The sequence below is a fragment of the Solanum dulcamara genome, chromosome 12 (assembly GCF_947179165.1).
Source record: "Solanum dulcamara chromosome 12, daSolDulc1.2, whole genome shotgun sequence".
Classification (NCBI taxonomy): domain Eukaryota; kingdom Viridiplantae; phylum Streptophyta; class Magnoliopsida; order Solanales; family Solanaceae; genus Solanum; species Solanum dulcamara.
The window spans coordinates 20,031,209-20,045,186 of record NC_077248.1 but is presented as its reverse complement, the minus strand read 5'-3'; positions in this window follow the sequence as shown (position 1 = coordinate 20,045,186).

Here is a 13,978-nt window from a genome sequence, read left to right as displayed (position 1 = left end):
AAAGAAAGTCTGCCACTACTTTCTTAGTTACTACCTTGTATGTCAAAGCTTCGACCCATTTTGTGAAATAATCAATACCCACAAGGATGAAACGATGTCCATTAGATGCAAGAGGCTCTATGTCACGCCTCGAGAGGGTACCCTAGGGGTGACCGGCACTCAGAAGCCATTGTTGGCTCCTAAGCGAACTACTTGGCCTGATCACACATTCATTAATTAAGTGGAAGACTTAATTTAAGAGAAAAACAAATCTTAGTGGACTAACTCAATCATCAATCTCCATCATTCAAATCAAAAACATAGTTTGAAAGAAAACTAATCAAGAGTTAAAGATATCAAAATAAATCCATCACTATATAGTATATGAAGCCTCTATCTCTGCTACCTAAATGGTGCCAATGAAAAGTTTATGGATACCTAAAAAAAACTACTCATAAGTAATGTAAAGAATGAATATGATCCCTTCGAAGGCAAGGAGGTCTCACCACTATCAGAAAATAAATAGATCTTCAACGAAACATTTGTTGATGATCTCTAACACCTGTTCCTGTATCATAAAATGATGCAAGCCCAAAAGGACGTCAGTAAGTCGAATGTATGAGTATGTAGTATGGAAGAATTAAATAACAATACATCAAAGGTACTCAAGATAGAATGAAACTCACCCAACTCAGTATGATATGCAAGTATAAAATATAACAATGCTTTAAGAAGGACAAAGTAATATGCAACTTGTTCAAAACATGTCATATACTTTCATGCACACTCTGGGAGTATCTCTTAAGTGACAAAAATCCCACCACTTATAAGTAGGTGATGCACAATGAACCGATGTCGTTTCCATGTCCGTCCAATACTTGCCAAGGTAAAGGAAAAATCTACCAATCTAGATCCACCAATCAATCAAGTCCTATCTTTTTAAAACAATGAAATAGGGAAACATCTAACTTTAATGGTCCAATCCTCTCCTACACTGGCTACATAGTTATTGAGTTTTACTCTCGCTCAATTCGGTGCTCAATACTACTACCAAAACTCAAAATGCTCATTCAACTTAAACAAATTAGTTCAATCAAAACTTTCGACTAGTCTCATTGGACTCTCATCGAAACTCAATCTCATCTTAATCATTATGCTCTTTCAAATCAACTCAATCAAATCCACTCATTGATATTAAATACTCAATCTTTTAAATCTTTTTAAAACATGCAATTTCGACTCAAAATAATGCATAGCAAAATCATGATCAAAACGGTTAAAATTCTTAAAGACTCTTTTAATTCAAGTCGGGCTCGACTCATGCTCAAATCATCAAGTTCTTTCAGAAATATATTTTTGAAAATTCAATCACGAGTCATTAAAACTTTGTCTCAAAACCATCATTTATGCTCAAGATTTCCATATTCAAAATAATGAGAAAATTAACTTATGTGAAAACTCAAACGCTTGTACAATCAATACTCAAAATCAAATATAATCTTCAATTAGGGTTCATGTGAATGAAGACATGAACATGCATACAAATCAAATACTCAACCCATGAACAACATCATTACGTATTTTAAATATGTACAAGGAACCCAAATGACAATAGCAAACTCAAGAATTCAATTCAAGGACCTCGAAAACTCCAACTCAACTCAACTCTGTAATGACCCTGAAGGTCATTTTTGGAATTTTTATAAAATAACCATTTTACCCCTTCCTTTAGTTAGCTTGAGTTATTTTTGATTGATACCGAATGTTGATTTTTAGAAAATCATATGAAAAGTTAAGTCTTTGGAAATTTTGTGTTTTCATAAGCTTTAAGTATTAAAAAGTGGTATTTGGGGCCAATCGGAGCTATATGTCGCAGACAAAATTTCATAGATTTCAACAACTCTAAAATGTCAAAATTGTCTTAAGAAACTTTACAGAATCAATTTTGGAGTTGTAACGAAGATTTGAGGCCTTGAGTTGAGAATTTGAGGAATTTTAAGTCAAGGTTTGACTTTGATCAACATTCTTGGAAAATGCTCTTGGATAGGAATTCTGGCAGCACGGTTAGCTCCGGAGTGTTAAGTTTAGTCTAGAAAGACCTTTTGTTCGGTTCTCGAGGCTTTTGAGTTCATCTTGACCCCCTCGATGGATTTTGATATTTGGAGGTGGGACCCACTTCTTGTTGTAACGATCTCTGATGAGAATTTTGGCCACGCCGTTGAGTCTGAATTGTCGTTTCCAATCTGATTCCATATATGGTTTGTGTTTTTCCTACTTAGGATGAGTACGAAGCGCCGAAACCAAGGAGTTGGTAATTTCTGAAATATGGTGCGCGAGTGATGACGTGGTATATGTACTTAAATCTGAAAAATATCAGATTATAAGACATTTTTCTCAAAACTTTGACTTGCAATTTTGAGCACAATTCTGATCCGATTTGGGTGATTCTGTAGGCTATCTTGCATGGAATTATGAGGAGAATATCGTGGAAGTGTTGGAATATGCTTTTGGCACATCGTTTGAGGTAAGAAATTGATTTTTACTGCAGATTTAGTATTTTTCGGAATTAAATTTTGTTGAATTTTGGAGAGTGTATCTTGTTCAATAGTACTCTGTTTTGAGTCATTCTTGAGGCTAGATTGTGGGTTTTTTTTGCAAGGAACATCATGGTGTAATTTCTTTTAATTGGGAGAGTTTCGTTTTTGAGAAATCGATGCGTAAAGAGGCTACCTTATTTGTTTTCTTAGTTTGAAAATGTGAAATTGATTTTTTGATTGTCTTGCGTTATTTTTCCACCCCAAATTGTGTTATAAATCTGATTTATAAGCTTGAGGTGACGTTTAGAACCTGCTTTTGGGGTCAAATCCAGAAATCCATATGTAGCTCTCACATTCCCCGCTTTAGACCCCGAAATTGGTCTGCCTCCAAAAATTATAAAATTGGTGTCTAAACGACCGTATCGACATTTGCTTCTATTTTGAATAATGTGGCAGGGTTCCGAGACCGTTTGGAAGGGAAAGGCTCTAGCACTTTAATTTGGAGCTCATATGTTCTGCCTACAAGTAAGCTTCGGTTTATCTTTCTTTAGATTGAGCTGGAATGTGTGAAAGCATGTTGAAATAGTTGGAATTTAGGTTGGGCAGTTTAATTGTATATCTTAGGTATTACAAATCATTCTTTAAGCTTTTTATTGGGTATTTGAAAGCATGTGTATCTTATCATTATTTGTTAGTATTGTAAGGAGATTTGAATGAGCATGTATTTTTGGAGTATGTTGGCCTTAGTATAGGATGTAAACTTGTTTAGATGCCCCGGCGTCGCTCCAGTGGACTTAGATTTTTGTAGAATGGTGTAGCGGGTTATTCCTGGTAGTTTGGCCTTAGCTAGGCAATACCCTTGTCCTTAAGAACACCCCCATCCATTACTCAGCATAGTCATAGCTTTCGAGATACGTCAATAATACTAGATTTCGTGATTGTTTGGCTTCGGCTTCGGTTCAAGTTTTGGCGGCATATGAGTTGACATATTGGGGAGGAGATTCTCATAACTATTGTTGTCTAGTTGGAAAGAAGAATATTCGGTACCAGGGGATGAATTATGTATGAGCATCTGGGTAACTAGTCCCAGCCTCTATTTTGAATTATCAGAGAGCATCCGAGTTCCCATCCCCGGCCTTTACCAGCTTGCTAGTATGATGCGAATCTGGGTACCCAGTCCTAGCCTCGATCATATCGATGTGTTACGACGAGCATCCAGGTACCCAGTCATGGCCTTGGCCACGTTGGACATTCGGGCGAGCATCTGGGTCCCAGTCCCGGCCTCGACCCATAAGGCACCCTTAGTTTGTTGACTCTTGGAGATTCTGGGTTTGGAAATGATATAGTATTTCGGTTTCTAACATCATAGATTCTTGGTTCCCAGCCTTGGTAGTTGTAGCTATTTTGTGTACTCGGCGAGCTTATGGGGGTTCGTCCGTGTTTTTATTTAACATGTGCACGAGTGTCCCAGCTGAGTTTGTAGAGGTCCAGTTGGGTATAGCTAGTTGTAGTTCTCATAGATAGTACATCTTTCCCTTGTGATGCTTATTTTGACTCCTATTTAGGCTTATTCCTCTTTTTCATATTGTATTTTTTTTACCTTTTCTGATCAGTCGGCCTATGATGCCTACTGGGTACCTGTTGTCTTGGTACTCATACTACACTCTGCATCTACTTTCGTGATGCAGGACAGAGCACCAGCTACCTTCACAAAAAGATCGAGCCTGTTACAGTCAGATTCGGACACTAGGGTGAGCACTTGGCATTTCTGGATCACTTCTGTCTCCTTTAGTATGGATGGCCCATCTTTCACTTTTTGAGACTAGCCAGTTGTTGGTTATATATGTTTGGTACACTTTTAGGAATTGTACACGTCTTTTATTTTATAGCATCTCTGTACTTGTGACTTCCAAGTTCTGGGAGGGATCTTTAGTTGTTTATATCATATTTTGGTTTATTTCCGCTTACTCATTTTGCTTACTTTTATAACTCGCCACTCTTGTTTAGTTTTTGCCCTCAAACGCATTACTTGATGTTTCGGGTTTACAGGTTGACTTACCTACTGGTGGGTTATAGTAGGTGCCATCATGACCTAAGGAAAATCGGGTCGTGACAAACTCGAATCAATAAAGATGAAGAATCATGTGGACAAACTCGGTCCAACGCTGTGTTAGCCTTACATACCTGAATCTTAGGAGTTATTGAATAAAAGTGTTGGGTTTGGAACCTTGTAGCTTGAAGTTGAGAAACCAATCTATTGATTTATGAAGGAGATCTTTAACTTGGAGTCTTTAGATCTCCCAATATTGGAGAAATCCTTTTCTTGAAGTTTTGATCTTTGGGAGAAGGAGAATTTGGGGTTTTGAGATTATCTCTACGTATAAGAATATTATTAGATTGAAAGATTAAGAAAAATCACCTTTTAATAAATTCTGTCTGCAATTTTAGCTAGCTAGAGGTCCCCTCGCTGACCTATTCGGCGAGTCATGAAATGGTACTTTAGCTCTCCCAATCCAACAGTTTTTGAAGGATTTCGAGCACTATTCGGTAAGATAGGTCGTGGTTCTCCGAACTTCTCGGTGAGTTGCCAAATTGGCTGGTGAGCTCGTCGAATTGTTCTATCCGGACGTGCTTTGGTAAAATGACCATAACTTTCTACTCCAAACTCCAAATGAGGTAACTCAGTGGCGTTGGAAAGAGGACTCAAAGAACTTTAATTTGATAGGTAATGGATACCTAATTAGCTATATGCTAGGAGATATGGTCTTTTGAAGTTGACCCTTATACGAACTCATTAGGAAACTTAGCCGATAGAAATTCTTTAGACTTGGCTTGGTTTTAGGGATCCCTTATGACCCTAAATAATATCTAATACCATTCAAATACTTAGGAATTTATCCTAACTCATATATAAAATTACAAGTCATTCAGTTCGAGTCTAGACACATATGAAGAAAGGTTCGAGTCTTGGCAAAAAAATTTTTGGGTGTTACATTATCTCCCCCTTGGGATCATTCATCCTCGAATGAAGATCAACCAGATTTTTACTTGAGGCATGAATAAAAATTGAGACTCAATAGAATCAATCAATCAACCAAATCAAGCAATCTAGACGATCAACTATTCAAACTCAAGAATAGGCAAATCAGTTCAAGTCAAAAGTAGGGATATTACCTTCAACATTCTCATCATTAGGCACGAATAGAACATCAAAACTCTATCAATCGAATCATTCAAACATCTAGATCATCAATAGTTGGACTCAAGAAAGAAGACAACAAATCGAATCAAGAATAGGAAGTTATTTTCAACATCATTGTTGATGGCACGAATAAAAGTGGATATTTGGTCTTTATGTCATCCTCATAGGGCTGTTTTTCCTTGATTTCAACACTTTCAATAGGAACTACCAACAAAGGATCTCCTAAGCACTCTTTTAATCATCGAGACATTAAGCACCGAATGAATGATGGCTAACTCAAAAGGTAACTCCAATTCATGAATGACATCTCCAATCCACTTCACACTTAGGTAAGGCTAATCTATCGGTGCCTAAGCTTTCCCATCTTTCCAAGCCTTATATAACTTTATACTATCTCAGATACACATATTAAGTCTCTTATTATCAAATGACTTAGCCTCAATTCACTATTTACATCTGAGGGTCACATACCCCCCCATTCGTAACACATACTCCTCACAAGTTAATATCTTAATATCTCATATACACCATGTCAAGCCTACTAAATAAAATTTTAAAACTAGCACTAACACACTCATAATGCTATCCCCTCTTTCTTCACACCACTCACCTTAAATTCAAGCTTAGGGTGTAGTACTAACACACACATCACACACTACTCGCATACTATACCAATCTACAACTACTAGATGAAATTAAGAAACACTCTCCTACTAAGGCCTCATGATAAGTAATCGACCCTCGTCTCACTGTTTCTCTAATTACAATTTATCACCTCGTCTCCTTTCATAACCTAAGTAATATTTAACCATTCATTACACCTCATTGCCTAGTTATATTCATATCCCTCTAAATAACATGGGGCTCTCTCTTCAAAATCATAAGTCTGGCTTAGATCTATCATCTCATGACTACTCATCCTTTCTATTCAACACCTATACTAGGTCTTTAATAACACAAAAACACCCCAACATAAAATATCCTCTATTGGTTCATGTGTATTCTAACTCATCCTAATTAACAAACTCTTCGTCTACCTCTTATCATGAAATTTAGATGATACTTACTACTCTTTAGTCAAAAACAAAAAGGACTTCACTTATGACCCCATCACCTACCTTATAGCTGCATAATTCTAGTTATATTCCTCAACCAACCACCCTTCACGTACATCTAATCATTCACCTCAAACTCCAAGTCATTTTCCCTCACCTTAATTTTTCACACTCTCTGGAATGGTTTTCACTTCCTCTATATCTTGGTGAACTAAGTCTAGTCTAACCCACTCAAAGATAGAGAACTCACTCGGTAGAATACATCATACCAGGGATGAGAGAAGAGCTATAACCTCAAATGCTCCCATCAATATTCCTCTTACTCAGTTCAAGCCTATCTCTAAGTCCTAAGGTGCTAGTCCTAAGATGATCATACTTATGAAAATCTAACCATCGAATTTCTATTCTATACCTCCATAGGGGCCTTTTACTTAGAGAATACTACTTCTCACCACTTCACACAATCATCACCCAACATTTATCAATAGCCTACTACTATAACTCTCATAGGGATAACTACACACTTTAGCCTATCATTCTAACCACCTCAACCACATCTAAGAATGGTCAAGCCTACTTTAACACTCTACCTCCATTATTGCATGAGCTCTTACCAGAGACATACTAACATACTCTTACCTATCTATTGTATATCACAGGGTCTCATTTTTCTCCTCTTGCACACCTCTATCCTTAACTAGACAAGTATAACACAACTATCATAATTAAGAAACACTCACTCTCTCCTATTTATTCTCACTCAACTCAATCTACTATCATCAACATTGCTATCAAAATTGGGAGGAGCTCATTTTCTACCCCTTTGGCAATAACCAATACTACTATCTTTCCACTCTATGATAAGCACGATCAATGTCTGAAATTAGACATTCTAAATTCTACCATTAACAGTGTAATAATAAGCCTAAGGTCGATCCATGCCTAGAACAACATCAGAATCAATCATATTTAACTCAAATCACATTAACCATGATATCTCTATGATGGAAGGGAATGGTACAATCACTATCGACTCACTCAATATGGATAAACTCATCCATGGGCGTCACAAAAGATGTGGCACCCAGATCAAAAAAATCATAATTATCATAGGAAAGGATTTGAAACATACCAATGACATCATAGGTAGGTTCTCCTGACCTTGGAGACTACCCATGGCATACAAATAATTTGTACCCCCACTCATACCAGAAGTAGCACCCCTTTGATTTCCTAGAATTGATGGTGCTGGAGTAGAAGATTGGGATCTGCTGGTCGACTTCGGACAGTCTCTCTAAAAGTGACCCCTTTGACCACACTTATAGCATCCACTGGTGCCCTTTCGACACTTTCCCAAATAAAGTTTTTTACAAGTACTGCATAGTGGTTTTTTTGGAACCTTGGTCCACACTTCTTTTGAACTAAGGATTTTAGACTTTGAAGTTTTGATTACCACATGACCTTAGATTATGCCTATTATTAGACATAGGTTTCCTCACTGATGGCGACGTATAATGCGAGGACCTTTTGAGAAAGAAGGACTTGTTTTCATTCTCTTGCTTTTGTTGACGATGCTTATGTCCTTCCAATTCAGCCTTTCCCCCCAAGGTTTCTCCCTGTCCTCCTCCTTGTCCTCCTCTACCCATCAAGCATATACATTAAATTGAGTAACAGGCTCAGGTTCTTCTGCCCAGACCTTGGTCCTTATTCTAAATTATGAAGGCATGCTTGGTGAGGAAATCAAGAGGCTGACGGTGTCTCTCTGGCTCACTGTGTGTTTTAAAGGCATAGTAACAGCGTGTAAACACATGAGTTAGAGGGGATTATACAGAGTTGAACTCTGAAGTACAAAATAGAATACCAAAATAAGGTCAACACTTCTTAAGATCATATAGCCTCCGCATTATAGATGTAGCGCTCTTCACACAAATAATAAGGACTCTACTAGATACGACTTCATAGACTCCCTTGGACACTTGAACTCTGTGCTCTGATACCAAGTTTTTCATGCCCCAAAAGGGTACCCTAGGCGTGGCCGGCACTCAGAAGCCATTGCTGGCTCCCAAATGAACATCTTGGCCTGATCACACATTCATAGATTCAGCGGAAGACTTAGTTTAAGAGAAAAAAAATCTTAGTGGTCTAACTCAATCATCAATCTCCATCATTCAAATCAAAAATATAGTTTGAAAGAAAACTAATCAAGAGTTAAAGACATCAAAATAAATCCATCACTATCTAGTCTATGAAGTCTCTATCTTTACTACCTAAATGGTACCAATGAAAAGTTCATGGCTACCTCAAAAACACTTCTCATAAGCAATGGAAAGAATGAATATGATTCCTTCGAAGGCAAGGAGGTCTCACCACTATCAGGAAAGAAATAGATCTTCAATGAAGCGCCTGTTGATGATCACTAACACTTGTTCCTAGATTATAAAATGATGCAGACCCAAATGGACGTCAGTAAGTAGAATGTACGAGTATGTAATATGGCAAAATGAAATAAAAATACATCAAAGGTACTCAATATAGAATCAAACTCACTCAACTCAGTATGATATGCAAGTATAAAATATAACAATGCTTTAAGAAGGACAAAGTAATATGCAACTTCTTCAAAATATGCCATATACTTTCATGCATAATCTAGGAGTCTCTCTTGACCGACAACAATCCTACCACCTATAAGTATGTGATGCATAATGAACCGGCGTCATTTCCACATCCGTCTAATACTTGCCAAGGTAAAGGAAAAATCTACTAATTTGGATTTACTAATCAATCAACTCCTATCTTTTAAGAATAATGAAATATGGAAACATTCGACTTTAACGGTCCAATCCTCTCCTACGCTGGCTACGTAGTTATTGAGTTTTACTCTTGATCAATTCGGTGCTTGATACTACTCCCAAAAGTTAAAATTCTCATGCAACTTAAACAAATCAGTTCAATCAAAACTTTCGACTAGTCTCATTGGACTCCCATCGAAATCAATCTCATCTTAATCATTATGCTTTTTCAAATCAACTTAATCAAATCCACTCATTGAGATTAAATACTCAACTCTTTTAAATCTTTTTAAAACATGCAATTTTGACTCAAAATAATGCATAGCGAAATCATGATCAAAACGGTTAAAATTCTTAAAGACTCTTTTAATTCAACTCGGGCTCGACTCATGCTCAAATCATGAAGTACTTTCCGAAATATATTTTTGAAAATCAATCACAACTTATTAAAACTTTATCTCAAAACCATCATTTATGCTCAAGATATCCATGTTTAAAATAATGAGAAAATCAACTTATGTGAAAACTCAAACTCTTGTACAATTAATGCTCAAAATCAAATATAATCTTCAATTAGGGTTCATATGAATGAAGACATGGAAATAAATCCAAATCAAATACTCAACCCATTAACAACATCAATGAGTATTTTAAATATGCACAAGGAAACCAAAAGACAATAGATAACTCAAGAATTCAATTCAAGGAACTCGGGAACTCCAACTCAACTCAACTCGAATCAATAAAGATGAAGGGTGTTACACCCTCACACTCTTAAGCTCGGACTGCCTCCTAAGATTCTTAAAAGTTATAATGTGAGCCGGATAATCTACGACACCATCAAACGACTCTAAGGAAGTGAGAATTTGATACCCCATGGTAGGAAAGGTTGGAACTAGGGTCATGAGAAGTTGGAAGGAGTTGGAGGCCAAGTAATGAGTCGTAGGACTTGATTTACCTACGTAAGCTACTAACTTAAGAGTCTTACATAATTCATCTACTTGAGTACATACCAATCTTACGTGTCAAGGATTACATAGGTTCTTAAAATGAGACGAGATTACGAACCTACGAGGAAGAAGGGAGAATGACACATGGCAGTAAAAGGAGGCGCCATGTGGCAGCATGGGAAAGTGCTATGTGGAAGCAGGTGACCTACCTTCTTGGGGTCAAGTAGGTGACCCACCTTATTAGGGGGTGGGCCCCACAAGGACATGTGGCAGCCTAGGGGGCAAGGCATGGATTCATGCCCAATAGGGGCTGGACACATTTCACCCTATGGGGATGGCACGTGTCACCTCTAAAGACACCCTATACATGTATGTTATATGACTAATAATCTGATCCTTAGCCAAAAATTTATCTAAGAAAAAAGGAAGCCTAGAAACTAAGAGAGAAAACGTGAGAGAAAGAGAGACTACCTACGACAACAAGGAAAAAAAAGGTAAGTCTCCAATTTTTCTCCGTGAATTAGTTATCTACGGTGTTAATCAATCACGTAGAAATGTATATATGTATATTAAGATGCCTAAGGAATCAGTTCTTCAGCCTTACACTTGGAAAAAATAAGAGAAAGTTAAAAGAAAAACTTGGAGAACCAAGGAGAGGGGCTATGGGTTTGGTTACCTTGAGGTAAGACTCCAACTTTCTCTCCGTAAATTAATTATTTAATGTATCCTACTATGATATGAAAGTGTCTAATAACAAGAAATTTCAATTTGGGGCAGTGGAGAAGTAATACAAACAGTCCACTACTTTCAGCCTCAATTAAGAGATTTCCGAGGTGGGTTTTGGCGAGTTTGGGCCAATTTCGGGTAAGGTAAGGTATTTCCTTTCAATCTGGAGTTTATGTAATTGTTATGAAGTTTATTACACGTGGTTTAAGTGGCTGGAAATATGAAAATTCCATAAATATGCTTGACGTTGGAAACAATCTAAAATTGGAGTTGTTATAGTTAAATTGTAGTCGAAATGAGGCATTGTGCGTGTGGGGTGCTGTTGCAGGTGTGTGGTGGTGTGTTTCAGGGAATAAAGTTATTCTAAAAGAGGTGTGGTAGATTATGGTTGCATCCACATGATACCCCTCTTCATACGGTTAAAGGTTTTACAAGATAGAGACTAGAAACCTTATTTTGGTATCGTAATGTTAAACAAGTTGTTTGGAGCTTATGTTGTGTAATGTTTCCATGTTTTATTTGTATAGCTGAAGGTTGGTTTTTTTGGTTGGATGTAGTGATTATGGATCTAATTAGAAATTCGGATAGGGCATGTTATAGGGGAGGTGCTGCCCAATTTTCGTTAACTCCTTAACTAGCTAAAGAACTAGTTGAGAAGACAAGCGAGGAAATGAGTTCTATGAATACTCGTGTGCAACTTAATATGATGAAAAGTCAAGTATAGTTGATATTTGTATTGATTCCGTGTTGAATAGGATCAAAGGACGACGAGGCAAACGTGATAAAGAGTAACTCGTAAGAGGTATGTAAAGCTATCTTTCTTTCCTTTTATCATGCCTTAGTCGTAAGTGAATTGTATATGAAATGTGGGGATAATTCCATTCCCAGATTTCCAATTACGCCTCATAATCCCTGTCCACTGCTTGGTATTGGAACCCCAGCAAAAATTGAGTATCGCCTGTCAAGGCTTCTACGTGTTAAAAAGTAGTGTGTGGAAAGCTATCTCTCCTTTCTCTTGATATATACTTGGCAGAAAAATTAGATTATGATGCCATAGTTGTTTACCGAGCCCCAGGATGGGCTAGGTACGAAATATATACATGATGACCAAATGAAGAGAAGTACAGACTAAATAGAGCTTATTCTCTTTCTTGTTTTGGCATGTCCTAGTTGTAAGTTAAATATGATATGAGCTTCGGGGTAATTCCATTCTTAAGCATCTCTTATTTACTTCTGAATATTGAACTCCTATAGTAGTTGAGCTATTTCCCTGAAAGCTTCTATATGTTAAAGAGATACCAAATGTACAGGCTCCAAGTCTTAAAGACTATATGATAACAAGTATTTCTGATTCTATAAGTGACTTGGACTTATGTTGGTACATGTCTAGGGTATCCAAGGTTACAATTGGTATAACCCATAATGACATTTAGAGGGTACTCGAGATGACTACACTACTACTCGGGTCCTCAGGCAAAAGCTTAACTTTCTTATTATGTTGAGTTTCTGATAATGATTTAAATTGCATATAGTTACTCACTACTCTACTCGTGAATACGATAACCCTTCTATCACTGAGTCCCAAGCCAGGGTATGTTCTCGTGCATAGTTCACTACATTATCCACCAAGTCCCTCACTAAAGGGTCGGGTACACTATATGAGGACATGATAATGCAATGACATGAAAAACTCATCGAGTCCCTCACTAGAGGGTCGGTACGTATGTATATATATGATGATATATTATAATAAAATGGTGATGGCACCGGGCCTATGACGTTCCTACAGATATGATTCACCAGATCTCTAATGGGGCCGGCTATATTGTATAATTTTAGCATGCATACTCTTACAATTTACTGAGTACAAGTACAGGTTTCTGATTTGATATTTTATCCCCTGCTTCTCTATTTCAGATATACTTCTACTTATATTATGTTATGTTTTACATACTCAGTACATATGTCGTACTGACCTCCTTTTCTCGGGGGGCTACGTGTCATGCTCGTAGGTACAAATACAGGTTTTGGGAGTCCATCACCTTAGGATTCTATTTAGATCAGCTGGAAAAGGATCCATTATGTCAGAGCCTAGTTTTTGCACTGACTTCTGATGTATGTAATTGTTTTTATTTATTCAAGGGTACGGTGGGGGCCCTTTCCCGCCATATGTTGTCATTAATATTTTTTGAGGTCTGCAGACAAGTATGTATGGGTTGTGTATGTTAGTTTGGTTCAGCTGGGTCTATATTATGTATTGTACGTGTTATTATGCTATGGCATCCTTGTCGGCTTGCGTGCCCTTTCATGTTATGATATAAATAAAAGAGGCTACAGATATATAAAATACTATGACCCATGGGGGTTCTCATGTACGTATCATATTGTTCGTATTCCGGTTTGACTATACTTGATTTATATGCATTACGTGTCTATACTTTGACTTGACCACAGCTGACAAATATGTATATGGGGATTCAGGTCGAACCCCAGGCGCAGCCTACGGGGTTGGGTCATAATAAAGGGGCACGTGGACGAACTCGGTCCAATGCTATGTTAAACTTACATACTTGAATCTTAGGAGTTATTGTATAAAAGTGTTGGGTTTGGAACATTGTAGCTTGAAGTTGAGAAACCAATCTATGGATTTGTGAAGGAGATCTTAAACTTGGAGTCTTTAGATCTCCTAATATTGGAGAAATTCCTTTCTTAAAGTTCTTGATCTTTGAGAGAAGGA